Source organism: Trachemys scripta, chromosome 1 (genome assembly GCF_013100865.1).
Source record: "Trachemys scripta elegans isolate TJP31775 chromosome 1, CAS_Tse_1.0, whole genome shotgun sequence".
Taxonomy (NCBI): Eukaryota; Metazoa; Chordata; order Testudines; family Emydidae; genus Trachemys; species Trachemys scripta.
The window spans coordinates 119167854-119182180 of record NC_048298.1 but is presented as its reverse complement, the minus strand read 5'-3'; positions in this window follow the sequence as shown (position 1 = coordinate 119182180).

Below are 14327 nucleotides of genomic sequence, written 5' to 3'. Positions count from 1 at the left end.
CCTTTTGTTCTCCATTTGGCGGGATGCTCAGTATAACTATTTCTATCCCTTTCAAGGCTATGCTTCTCTCAAATGTTTTCTCTTACCTGGAAGCTCTGCATGATTATTCCCTCCATTACGACACAAGCAGGGAAAGAGAGGTCAACAGCCACTACACATTCTTTTCAAGTGAGTAAGAAATCTTCAAATAAAAAACCTTTTATATACCAACATATATGAAACAGAGTAGTTAATTCCTGGAATCTGTCCAGCTTGAACCTGGAGACAAACTTCAGATGAGTTGCAATAGATATCCGTAAGAGTGATGTAAAAATAAAATGTATAAGCTCCACTTACCCTGGGTATGCATGAGGGACAACCTCCGGGTGTGACAGTATTTTTTTTAGTGGCAGTGTTTTAATTGTTGCCAAGATTTGGTGTGTGAAGGGGCTTTTTCTTCCTGTTATTTTTGGTGATCACTTTTGTTGGGAGCCATGAATAAGAGATTGCAACTTGAAAGTCAATTTCACATCCTTATGTCAAATTTCTAGGCCCTTTGTCCCTGCAAGAACCTTGCTTTTCTACCTCAGAAATTTTCCAGTTTTGCATTTTAATAGAAATATACCATAATCTGAATGTAATATTCAGTGAGTTCATTCAAGTACAGTGTTCTTCAGATCAAGAGGGAGAGTTATATGAAATTTTTTCACTAATTCCTGCTTGATGTTCTTATTAAAGTTAACTGCTGGATCAAGCCCCAGTCAGAACCCTCCCTCCTAATATTGAAGAAGCTTGGATTCGGATCTGGAAAAAATCTGCAGTGACTTACTTAAAGCTATAAAATTAGCTATCAAGTGTAAGATCAATTACTTTGTTGCTTACACCCATTTTCTGACTAACTTGCACTGATGAGGCTTTTTGTGGGTGTGCAAAAAAATGAGTATAATTCTACTCTGTCTCTACACATATATACACACACACAGAGGATTGTGCAGTGTTCACCCAGCAATGGTTATCAGGGTGAAGGAGCCTGGGTCTTTTGAAGTACTGAGAAATGGTATCAGGGTACTGCACGCTTGATGGACACAGCAATAAACAGCAGAGGTGCATTTGCTATCTGTCCCTAGTAATAGCTCTTATGAATAGTCCAGCTGGTTTGTAACATCTGCTGTGTCTGAGTGCTTTTTCCTTTAGACGCCTGTAAGCCCATCGTGCGGTGCGGCACACCTAGCCTATCAATCATATCATGCCTCATCCTGCCACTACACTTGGGTGCTCGACTGTCTCATTTTGGGTATTCAACACCATAGCATCCCCACTTAGATTTGCAGCCTTGACCCTTAGGAAGACTCTCATGTGCTCATTTTATATCTATTCTGAGCCCCTGCTGCAGCATCTTGCCCAGTACGCTTTAGTCACAGAAATGACATCCTCTCACAACTTCCCCCTTAATCACCTCACTGTTTACTAGAGAAGTGTGTGGGAGACTGGTGCTTTATTTTTACTTGAACTCTTTTAATCAGTTGCATGACAGTTCCTCTGAGTATATCTTGGTCCAATTTGCTCCAAGCTGCAGCCTCTAAGGGTATTTATACTGCAATTAGACACCCAAGGCTGGCCTGTGCCAGCTGACTTAGGCTTGTGAGGCTTGGGCTAAGGGGCTGTTTAATTGCGGGGTAGAGGTTTGGGCTTGGGCTGGAGCCTAGGACCTTTTGAGACAGGAAGGTCCCAGAGCTCGGGCTGCAGCCCAAGCCTGAATCTCGACACCGCAATTAAACAGTCCCTTCCCCCAAGCTCCATGAGCCCAAGTCAACTGGCACATGCCAGCTATAGGTGTTTAACTGCAGGGTAGATATACCTTAAGGGCATTGTAAACCAGGTCTGTGGGACCCAGGCTTGTGGACTCAGTGTTTTCCGAGCCCGCACTTGAGTGTCTGCACTGCATTGTAAGCCTGGGTTTACAATTGCTGGACCTAAGTCTCACAGCCGAGCTAATGCGTCAATACTGTATTATGCAGACTTTCTGATTTGGGTCTGCAGCTTGACCTGCATTCAAAATGCAAAATGACAGGGCTTGGTCCTGAGTCTTAGTGGGACTCGGGCTCTGATCTACCCCCTCCAGCAGGGTCCTAGGACCCAGGTCCTGAGTGCTTGCTGACCCAAGTTGGACAGATTTGTGTGTGGATGGTAGGGGGGCTTGGGCTCAAACCTGAGTCAGAGCCAGGCTTAATGTGCAGTGTAGACGTACCCTAAGATGCACCAGGGTTAAAAAATGCTGGTGGCCTTAAACAGAGTCCTTGTCAGATTATGTTAACAGGGGCTGTATGTTCATGGTCATGTAGATAATAAAAATCACTATAAGGATACTTTACGGATCTACAGTATTGTGCTTTTCATCAGAGGATCTCAAAGCACTTTGAAAACATGAATGACTTAAACTTCAGCCTCCTGGGAGGTAGGGAAGAGTTAGCTCCATTTTGCAGATGGAGAAAACAAGGCACAAAGAAGTTAAGTGACTTATTCATATACACAGAGAGAGAGACAATAGGAACACAACCTCCCAGGCTTGTGCTTTAACCACAAAACCAGCTTTCCTGCTTTAAAAAGAGGAAGACAATACATGTTCAGTCATTCCCCATAACATCTGACAACAGTATTTAAAGCCCACAAGACCTCGAGGGAAGGTCACAAAATCCTCCTCCTATGTGAACAGGAACTGTGTTTGCTTCCCATTTCCAAGAGTTTGTGACACTTGTATTTGCTTGTTCCTGGACTGACATCTTTAGAATGTATTGTGTGGTTTGAAAGTCCCTGACTCATTGACTTGGGAAATAACTGTACAACAGGGACCCCATTCATCCCTGATGTATGTGGGATAGAAATGAGTGTTTTAACATGCCAAGTAATTTTATCTGTAATCTAGAGAAACAAGAAATGGCAGGCCAGATCTTAGTAACTGTTTCTCTTAATGCCAATTCCGGGAGGTGACTCCCACTCTTTGGGATTCTTGCCATGCCTTAGCTGACACCACTACTAAAGACAAGTAAAATCATCATAGTTATTAACTATAACTATTTTATTCAATAAAGAGAGAAATAAAATAAGACAAAACTAAACAGAACCCAGGCAGTGACCAATGGTTACTTCAGATACAATGTTTTCTGTATGTCTTTCTGTGAACAGCTTTCAACAGAGAGACCTTAAGAATGGGTCCTCTTTTAGTGGGGATGCTCTCCTCGAGGTAACATAAGACAAGTAATATTATTCCTGTCTCCGTGTATCACCGATAACCAGAACAGTTTATAGCTGGGCAAAGGAATTTCATTTAAGAGTTGATTCATCCTGTTGGTTTAGCGTGGGTAACCTGAACAGTTTATAAATAGCAAAGGTAAGTGAATTTAACTAAGTCCTATGAAAACAAAGACAATATTTAAATTTGTTGCCTAAGAAGAGCAAGGAACAGTCTTGAAATAGATAAATGAATGGTTAAGAATCTTACTATTACGTTCCCCTCTGGTGTTATCCGGACCGGTGATCTGCTAGGTCACTCCAATCCTTGACTCTGGGAGCCAGCGTTACCCTGCTCTGCTGTGAGAACCCCCACTCCTGGGCTGTTCACGCACAGCCTCTGCCATGTAAGCTGCTCCTAGCTACTTGCAACCGAATGACACTAGCCAATATCTCCGGTCCCAGACACAACCCTAGGAACCTCCATCTTGCAGTGTTCAGTTATGCCCGCTGGACGCTGCAAGCTTATATGAGTTTGTCATTTGTTATTTCAAGGGGAGACTCTGACATGCTTCAAACCAAACACACTGCTTCAGGTAGAATAAGCAAATAGATTTATTAACTATAAAGATAGATTTTAAGTGATTGTAAGTCAAAGCATCACAAGTCAGAGTAGTTACCTATATATATAAGCATGCAGCCTAAACTCTCATCACTATTAGACTGGGCAGCAACTAGATTAAGGAATTTTTTCTTACCCCACTGGATATTGCAATCCTTAATATATGGGTTTGTTCCTTAAACCTGGGCCAATCTCCTGTGTTGGAGTCTTGTCTTCTCCTCAGTGTGTTGGTTGCTTGCAGCATGGGGGGGGGAGTATGTGTCCACTCTATCTGTTTTATACCCTCAGTCCATGTGCTTGTAGAACACACGCCTAGGCATGTCTGTGGGGCATTGCTGAGTCTCTCCAAACAAGGCTGAGCAATTCCCCTGGTGTGGCCTCATACAGGTGAGTCATTGCATTGTAGCTCCCTTGCTGGACAATGGCTGTTTGACACCCCACCCAGGCATTGGTTACTCTCCTTGCTGTTGCCTCTGGAGGGCTAACATCTGGCTGATTCCCCCAACCTACAGCATGTTTTAGTCACAACCATACTTCACAAGTCTCATAACTTCATATGCATTAATGATATACAGTGGAACCCCGCTATAACGCACCCCGCGATAACTCGAATTCAGTTATAACACGGGGCAAGTCTGGCCCCGGTGGCTGCGGTGGGCGCGGGGTGAGTCCGGCGGGTGCGGGGCGTTTGGGATCCATGCCCCAGCGGGTGCAGCAAGAGGAATTGATATCTGAACTAAAAATTAGTGGTAGTGATCAAGTGCAAGTGATCATGTCTTGATTACATTTAATATGTGCAAACAGAATAAAGTCTAAATCTGTAATATATATATTTGGTGGTTTAAAAAGGCCAATTTCACAAAGTTGAAATAATTTCACAAATATAAAACAATTTTATGCCAAATCAGCTAGAAGAAAGGATTTAAACAGAAAAAAATGTGAATGATAACTGGAAACTGCTTAAGAACACCTTACAAGATGCTCACAAAACCACAATCCATTTTGCTAGATGCCCAAAAAGCTACAGTAGAGAAAGAAGACTATGCTAGTTAAAAAACAGCCTGACTTAGAGGGGAAGTGAAAGCAGCTATAAAAAAATTAAAAAGCCTCAATTAGTATAATGCCAATATAGTATAATGATTGGGGGAAGTTGATAGCAGTTAATATAAATTAGAAGATATGAAGGATAGAAAATTGATAAGGGAAGCAAAAAGACACAAAGTGAAATCTATGGCCAGCAAAATTAAAGATAATAACAAGGAGGGATTTTAAGTATATCAAGAACAAAAGTGGTTCATTACTAGATAAACATGGTAGAACTGTCAATAATAATGCAGAAAAGGCAGAAATGGTTAATAAATATTTCTGTTCTGTATTTAGGGAGAAAAGCAAATGTAGTCATATAATACAATGATGGTATATTTTCCATTCCAACAGTAACTATGGATATTGTTACACATCAACTATCAAAATCAGATGTTTTAAAATCAGCAGGTCCAGCTAACTTGCATCCAAAAATTGTAAAAGAGCTGATTAAGGTGCTGGATTGTTAATGTTGATTTTCAGTAAAGTCTTGGCACACTGGGGAAGTTCCAGAGGACTGGAAGAAAGTTAATGTTGTGCCAATATTTTTAAAGAATAAACAGGATGACCTGGCTGGGTAACTGTGGGCCTGTCAACCGATGTCAATCCTGGACAAAATAATGGAATGGTTAATAAAGGCTTGATTAATGCAGAATTAAAGAAGAGTGATATAATTAATGCCAGTCAACAGTGGTTCATGGAAAATGCGTCTTGTCAAACTAACTTGATATTTTTTTTGTCGAGATTACAAGTTTGGTAGATAAAGGTAGTAGTATTGATGTAATATATTTATAGAAATCTAAGACATTTGACTTGGTACTTCAAGACATCTTTAATAAACTGGAATGATACAAAATCAATATTGTGCACATCGAATGGATTAAAAACTGGCTGGTAGGTCTCAAAATGTAATTGTAAATGAGGAATCATCAGTGGGTTTGTTTCTAGCGGGGTCCTACAAAGACTGGTTCTTGGTCCTATACTTTTTAATATTTTTATCACTGAGTTGAAGCAAATAAAAACATCCCTGATAAAGTTCGCAGATGACACAAATATTGGGATGGTGATAAATAGTGAATAGGACAGATCAGTGATACAGAGCTATCTGGATTGCTTTCTAAGTGGGCCACAGGCAAATAATATGCATTTTAGTATGGCCAAATGTAAGGTCAGACATATAGGAACAAAGAATATAGGCTATACTTACACAATGAGGAACTCTAACTTATGAAGCATTCTCTCTGAAAAAGACTTGGGGGTAATGGTGGACAAGTAGCGTTACATGAGCTACCAATGCAATGCTGTGGCTAAAAGAGCTAATGCGATCCTTGGATGTGTAAACAGGGGAATCATGGGTAGGAGTACTGACATCCTCCGAAAATAAGGCCTACTTACAGTTTTGCCTCTCGTTGTAATATAAGGCATCCCCCCGATAATAAGACCTCCCCGATAATAAGGCATTTTTCATTTCTGAAAAATAAGACATCCCCTGAAAATAAGACCTAGCGCATCTTTGGGAGCAAAAATTAATATAAGACACTGTCTTATTTTCGGGGAAACAGGGTACTAGAATATTGTGTCAAGAAGGATGTTGAAAAATTGGAGATGGCTCAAAGAAGAGCCACAAGAATGATTAAAGGATTGGAAAACAGCGAAAGTTTCAAAGAGCTCAATCTAGTTAGTTTAACAAAGAGAAGGTTAAGATGTGACCTGATCACAGTACCTTCATGGGGAACAGAAATTTGATAATAGAGGTCTTTTCAATCTGGAGAAAAGTATAACAAGAACTAATGTCTGGAATCTAAAAATAGACAAATTCAGACTAAAAATATGGTGCACGTTTTTAACAGTGAGGGTAATTAATCATTGGACCAACGTACCAAGGACTGTGGTAGGATTCTCCCTCAATGGACATTTTAAAATCAATAGTGGTTGTTTTTCTAAAAGATATGCTGTGATCACAAATGCCCATTGGACCATTAGCAGAAAATTTTACAATACATGGAAATTTTCCGGTGTGTTGTACAAGAGGTCAGACTAGATGACCACAATAATCCTCTCTGGCTTTATAATCTATGAATCTATTAAAGGTTTTCATGAGGAAATGTAAGTTAGAAGTAACCAATATCTTCTGTAAAAGACTTTCCAACCATAAATGTTTTCCTTGAAGAATAAAGACCTTAGAGAGTTTGTAAAAGAAATAAGTTTCACTGAGGATATTTCTAAAATTCTTTGAGAGTTAAAAATTAAAGATTATTTTGTTGGCAAAGAGATAGAGTAAATAAGCCCTCTTTGAATTTGTTTGATATATTTCACATCACATCTTAAGCATCACTCTCTTTGGAATAAAGAGCATCCTACATTCTTTTACCCAAACAGGTCTCTTCTGAAAAACATACCTTACAAAGTTTGTTTTCTTGAGATAAAGATCACATCTCTACCAAACTAATATCTTATACAAGAAGTGTGTGTCTTGGTTTTTTAGAAGACACTTTTGTTGATTGTTTCTTATGATAAAATGATTCCTATATTTACAACCTGCCATTTACAATACATTTAAAATTTGCAATTAAAGACATAAGAATGGGCATACTGGGTCAAACCAATGGTCCATCTAGCCCAGTATCTTCTCTTCCAACTGTGGCCAATGCCAGATGCTTCAAAGGGAATGAACAGAACGGGGCAATTATCAAGTGATCCATCCCCTGTCATCCAGTCCCAGAATCGGCAGTCAGAGGCTTAGGGACATGTAGAACATGGGATTGCATCCCTGACCATCTTGGCTGATAGCCATTGATGGACCTAAGCTCCATGAATTTATCTAATTCCTTTTTGAACCCAATTATAATTTTGGCCTTCAAAACATCCCCTGGCAACAAGTTCCAAAGGTTGACTGTGCAGTGTGTGAAGAAATACTTCCTTATGTTGGTTTTGAACCTGCTGTCTATTCATTTCATTGGGTGACCCCTAGTTCTTGTGTTATGTGAAGGGGTAAATAACACTTCCTTATTCACTTTCTCCACATAATTAATGATTTTATAGACCTCTATCATATCCCCCTTAGTCATCTCTTCTCCAAGCTGAACAGACCCAGTATTTTTAATCACTCCTTATATTGAAGCTGTTCCATACCCTTAATCATTACAAATATACATGGAAACATGCACAGAGTACTTGTGAGCATTTGAGCCTTTTGCTCTTTAAAATAAATCAGTTTCTATGTTTTTGCAGGAGCTGGGTGTATTTTTCCCCCTTACTAAATTGGGCTCATGTTAACATGACCTCGGCTTGGTTTGTTCTGTACTGGTTTAGGAAGACTGGCTTATGCTCAGTTACATTCTAAGCCCTGCATTTATTTTTAGTCATATACTTGGAAGCAATAGTACCTTTGTTAGAAAATAATAATAATAAAAAAAGAATACATAAGCTCTGGAGCTTGAAACAATTTTTCTTAAAATTAAACTGAATTCATGGAAATTTATTTCCTGCAATGGCATGTAATCCAAGAGAGGCAGGGAAAGGGGGTATATGTAATAACTAGCCACATACCCTGCAGCCAGTACAACCAAGAACATAAGTAAATTAATAAAAGAATACAATCAACAATGCATAGCAGCATCTCACATCTCAGAAAACTTCACGTTTTGCCTCCAGCTTGAATCACCACCTCTCTGGCTGCACAATATCTGATGGCTCAGTGACCGTGAAGATGAAAAAAACTCCTCTCATTCAACGATCCGGAGAATGAATTCAACAAGAAGTTTAAATTAACTTTAAAATTACTCTTCCGACACCATTCCCACCCATGGCCAGATTAACTCTCGTGTGGGCCCGAGGCTATTAGATTTTGTGGGGCCCCTGTATACAAGTCTTTTACCTAATTTAAAACAAAACAATCACAATTGTGGCATTGAGGCTATTAACGCTATACTAAACTTGCCTTTTAATTAACACAAAGCCATTCTGTGGTTACATTTCAGTCTTAAAACATGTAGAATATAGTTAAGTTACTTCAAAATAGCTTACTTCTTACCTAAGAACAGCTGTTATGTTAGTTTCTTTCTGGGATGGAGTTTGGGTGCAGGAGAGAGCTCTAGACTGTGGTAGAGTGTTGGGATGCAGGAGAGGGTGAGGGGTGCAAGCTCTGTGAGGGAGTTTGGTGCAGGAGGGGATTCTGACCTGAGGCAGAGTGTTGGGGTGCATCAGTGGGTGCAGGCTCTGGCCCGGAGGCGCTTACCACAGGCGGCTCCTGGCCAGCAGCACAGCAGGGCTCAGGCAGGCTGCCTGCCTGCCATGGCCATGGTCTCCGTGCACTGCCCGTGCCTGCAAGCATTGCCCCCGCAGCTCCCATTGGCTGGGGATTGTGCTGGGGGCAGGGGCAGTGCGCAGAGCTGCCACCCACGCACCAGGGACCGCAGGGCAGGGGCAGTGCGCAGAGCTGCCACCCACGCACCAGGGACCGCAGAGATGTGTCAGAAGTTGTCTGCTTCTGGGAGCGGCGTGGGGCCACAGCATGCAGGCAGCCTGCCTGAGCCCTGCTTCGCTGCTCGACTTTTAGTGGCCTGGAGAGTGCAATTGGCTGAATTTTATATAATTATGGATTTATTTTTGTGGGGACCCCCTTAGTCCGAGGGCCCAGGACTACAGCCCCTAAATCCCCTGCGTTAATCCGGCCCTGCCCCAACCTCCTTTGATGTCCTTCTAAATGCAGTTTGCCATACACAGGGGCATACTCAGATGCCATAGGAGCTTTTACAAAGGAAATCTAGCCTATCTTGGCAAACATTGCTTTAGCACACAACCTCTCTTTCCTGATTAATGTTTATGAAAATGAAAAATGAATGGCCTGATTTTCAGAGGCACCAAGCAACCATAGCGCCACATGGGAGCTGTGGGCGCTCAGCAGGTCTGAAAATTATGTTACAGAGGCACTGTCCAGAGGCAGACTTTGGGCGAAATTTTGATCTCAGATACACTGGCATAAAGCCAAAGTATCTGCCGAAGTCAGTATGATTTAGATCAGAATTTGACCCATAGGATCTGTGCAAACCATCTTACATGTCACTCAGCCACCACAATCCGACTCGCAACACCGCTGCTAACTCCTCACCTCATCTGAACAAAGACTGCCAGTTATGCTGAACTGTGCCAGCTGGAGCAGTGGCTTAACAGTGTATGTCATGGGGCGTAAATAGTCCACACTGGCCCAGAAACCGACGAGTTAATACAGTCACTGCTGGTCACTGCTGATTGGAAGCCTCGCAGCAGCTGGGAGGATAAAAGGGCTGGGAAGGAGAGAGGCGGGGTGGCTACTAGAGGAGTGAGCAGGCTAGAGAAAGGAGCTCCTACCAGCAAACTACTAAAGAGCTGCCCAGAGACAACAGCCCAGGAGGGGATGAACTGACTGACCGGCTGCAGAGATCCAGGGGACAGTAGGAAGGAGCTCAGAGCACTGTCAGAATTGAAGAACCCAGATTTTGCTTCTCTAACTTAAGGGCTCTGTGCTGGAACCGTGGGGTGAGCAGGCCTGAGTTCCCCAACCAACTACCTGGTGGACTTGGAACTGAAGAAAGGCTTTTCAGATTCCTGGGCATCGGGATTAGACTGACAGCCCTGGTAGGCTAGGTGAGCCCAGGGGCTGTGCCACGTGTGGCCAGAGGGGGCACTGTGCACTGATGCACTCCTGTGTGGTTTAATCACAATTGGGGAAGGTAACAGGAGTGTATGTCAGGGTGGGGGAAGGGAAGAAAAGGCCCTGAATCTGCTGCTATATGGATCCACTAGCTGCCAGCCATTGAAGAGCAGAACTGGGGCATCCACAGGACCTAATATTACTGCCTCACAGGCCTGCCGGGGGAGGGAGGAGGGGGGGCAAAGGGGACAATTGCCATGGGGCCCGGATGATTTAAAAGGGCCCGGGACCAGCACAGCAGAGCTATTGCAGGCTTCCTGCCCGCCCTCACTCCACGACGCTCCTGGAAGTGGCCGGCATGTCCCTGCGGTCCTGGGGAGGGGGTCTCTGCGCGTTGCCCCCACCGAGTTTGTGCTGAGTTTGCAGCTCCCATTGGCTGTGAACTGTGGCCAATGGGAGCTGTGGGGGTGGTGCCTGTGGGCAGCGGCACGCAGAGACCCCCTTCACCCCCTGCCTAGGAGCCTTTGCCAGTGGGATGTGCCAGTCGCTTTCGGGAGCTGCCCGAGGTAAGCACCGACTCTGACCCCCTCTTGCATCCCAACCCCCTGCCCCAGCCTAGAGCCTTCACCCCACACCCAAACTCCCTCCCAGAGCCTGACCCCCAGGGCCAGCTCCAGTCACTAGCCGACCAAGCACATGCTTAGGGCGGCACCTTGGAAGGGAGCGCTCGGGGTTTTTAGTTTTTTTGGTTCAGTGGGGCAGCGCTCGAGGATTTTTGTTTGTTTGTTTGTTTTTGTTTCAGCAGTGTGGCACTGGGAGGGGCGGGGGCTGGCACAGCGCTGGGGAGGTGGGGGCTTCGGCGGCGCAGCGCTGGGGGGGTGACGGAGGTTGGCACGGCGCGGTGCTCGGGGTCTGGGCGGCCCAGCGCGGTGCAGCGCTCGGGGAGGGGGGGGGTTGGGTGGTGTGGCACTCGGGGTTGGGGGTTTGGGCGGCCCGGCGCGGCACTCAGGGGGGCGGGGATTTGGGCGGTGCGGCGTTGGGGGAGCAGGGGTTTCGGCAGCCCGGCGTGGCACTTGGGGGGCAGGGGTTTCAGCGGCACGGCGCAGCACTCTGGGGGGAGGGGAGCGGGGGTTTTGGTGGCGCGGCACTCGGGGGGGGGCGTGTTACGGTGGGGCAGCGCTCTTTTTTTTTTGCCTGGGGCGGCAAAAAAGTTAGAGCTGGCCCTGCTGACCCCCACCCCTTCCTGCACCCAAACTCCCTCCCAGAACCCGCACGCCCTCCCGCACCCAAACTCTCTCCCAAAACCCGACCCTGCATCCCCTCCTGCACCCAAACTCCCTCCCAGAGCCCGCACGCCCTCCCGCACCCAAACTCCCTCCCAGAGCCCGACCCCTCACCCCCTTCCACACCCCAACCCTCTGCCCCATCCTGGTGAAAGTGATTGAAGGTTGGGGAGAGCGAGCAGGGGAGGGGGCTCAGGGAAGGGGTGGGGCAGGGAGTGGGGCAAGCATCTTTGGGTTTGCGCAATTAGACAGATGGCAACCCTGGCTGTGCCGGAAGAGCGCGCCCAGCAGGGCACCAGCCAGCGCAGGTGCAGCACCGCCCAAATGTCAGGTGGACCGCGGGCGCACGGCTTGTGCGTGTGTGGGGGCCCATGGACTGTTCTGCCGTGGGGCCTGGAATTGCTGTCGGTGGGCCTGTTGCCTCAGGACTCTGCAGCCTGAGGTGGGGGAGAAGGGAAGATCCCTTTTCTCCCCCAATGCTCCCCATGGAAAAGAAAAAACAGCTCAGTCCCGCTACTCAGACTGTGCACTTAGATTTGCTCTAAATTTCTATAGCAGCTTTCATCCAAGGATCTCACAGTGCTAATTAAGCATCACACTACGCTATTGCTTAACCACAGTTTAGCACTCACATAATGCCTTTCATCTATGAGTCTCATAACATTTTATAAAGAAAGGGAACTGTTATTATCCCCATGTCACAGATGGGGAAATTGGACCATAGGAAAGGTAAATAACTTACCCAGGCCAATTAAGAACCAGGAATAAAGCCAAGGAGTCTTGATTGCTAGTCTTCCAACCATCAGACTACACACTGTCCCCTAAAATACGCTATAATACAGTATCTTATTTGGTATTATAATAATCTGCTGATATTGTATTTGTTATAAAATGCAATATAAAGCAAGTTAAACCAAAGTGAAAAAGAAGAACCAACCACAGCCAGCCTTAGTGGACACTTCAATACCTCCAAACAAAATCTGGACTAAAATTTCCCATGATGATATAAAAGATAGTCCTTAAAATCATAGGCCTTTCATGTACTGTATCATCTCTCAGCCGAGGCAATCCCTGGTAGCAATGATAATCAGTTTGGGCTGTCAGCTACCCTAGTTGCATTATAGATGTAGTCTTTAATTTAAAAGTAACATGTCTTGTTTTACATATAGGCGACATACATCAAAGGAGCGCTGGAAGACTGACGCAGGCCCTCTAAAGACATGAGCTGTCAAAATATGTTCTAGACCGTTTCAGAAATTCATCTCATTCAATCCTCAACATAACAGCAGCACTTCAAAAAGGGAGGTAGGCTGGATTTTCATTCTGCTCAGACCTCATATCCTCCCTCTGTTAGTTTCAGGGCTTTTTTTTTTTTTAAATCCTGTACTTCATTTTTTCTTTGGAAGCATCAGAGTGCCTGATATTAATGCAGTTCTGTCAGCAGCTCTTGGCATTTCACAGGTGAAGACAGCATCCTGTCTTCTTCAATACTGAAGAGCTGATCTTTCATGACAATAGAATAAAATGAAGAAGTTATCAGGTGAAGTTCAAAGGCCTGTGTTATGCAGGAGGTCAGACTAGATGATCACAATGGTCCTTTCTGGCCTTGGAATCTATGAAGCTAGTAGAATCAAAGCATTTTATACACTTTTTTTTTTTTTTTTTTAAAGGGAGCTGTGTGCCAAATTCTGCCCCCCTCAGATGTGGGCAGTTCCCAGTGACCTTGATAGGAGTTCTTTGCAACCACTTGTGAAATTCTTCCCTTGATTACGGACCCAAGAAAGGCCCTCATCTTGGAGAATCCTGTGGCAGCCCTGCACAGAGATTGATAGGGTGCTGTGGGAGGAATTGTGCTAGGATGGGAGTAGAAAGAGAGAAGGTCCACGATGTCAGGTTGGAGTGAGTACCTTGCCATTTTTAACTGCACCCGGAAATGACTTCTTAGCTAGGGCAGGTGTCAGGTGGATACAGGTGATTCAGCTGTGCTTCTTTGTACATGTGAGAAGTCTGAGAGAATATTCTGCACATATTGGAGACTGGAGAGCTGGGACTTGTTTTAATAGCCCAAGAAAGAGATAAGGAAGCCATGGATGAGGATTTCACAGCAGGTGCTAATCAGGCAGTGGCAGACATTGGACATGTCGGTGAGGTGGTGTTATGTGAGCAGTGCCCTTAATACCACGGTACAAGAGAGCAGCTACAATCCATTGTGTTGTTACCTATTGGTAGCACCTTGCACGGGCATGCAGGAGACCCAGGAATTACCTCTCCTGGTTCTTCTTCATGTACTGGTAGGGACTGGTAGGGAATGCTGCAGTGGCAGCACACTTAGCCCTAGGAGACTCATCTGACAGATTACAGTGGGGTGTTACAGGCTGAAAAGAGTGTTCTGTCCATTTCTCTCTAGCTAACTTAAGGATGATCAGCGTAGAGCCTTCAGAATGGAAGTTGGATGGAGTTAAAATGAGGAAAATGGACTGTTCCATCAGGGATGCAGAAG